Source organism: Arachis duranensis, unplaced genomic scaffold (genome assembly GCF_000817695.3).
Source record: "Arachis duranensis cultivar V14167 unplaced genomic scaffold, aradu.V14167.gnm2.J7QH unplaced_Scaffold_85623, whole genome shotgun sequence".
Lineage (NCBI taxonomy): Eukaryota > Viridiplantae > Streptophyta > Magnoliopsida > Fabales > Fabaceae > Arachis > Arachis duranensis.
Genome location: NW_026265158.1, coordinates 29,133 through 29,410, shown reverse-complemented (window position 1 = coordinate 29,410; position 278 = coordinate 29,133).

Genomic DNA, 278 nt, shown 5'->3' with positions numbered 1-278 from the left:
GAAAGCTAAGAAATGGCATGACAGGAAGATTTTGAAGAAAGAGTTCAAACCAGGACAACAAGTACTCTTGTATAATTCACGACTCAAGATATTCCCTGGCAAGCTTAAGTCTAAATGGACTGGTCCATATTTGGTGACTAAGGTTTTTCCTTATGGGAGCATTAAATTACTAGATGAAGCAACAAAGAATCAATTTACATCAAATGGTCATAGAGCAAAATTGTACCTAGGAGGGCAATGGAACAAAGAGAAGGAGGTCCAGAACCTGAATCCCTCTT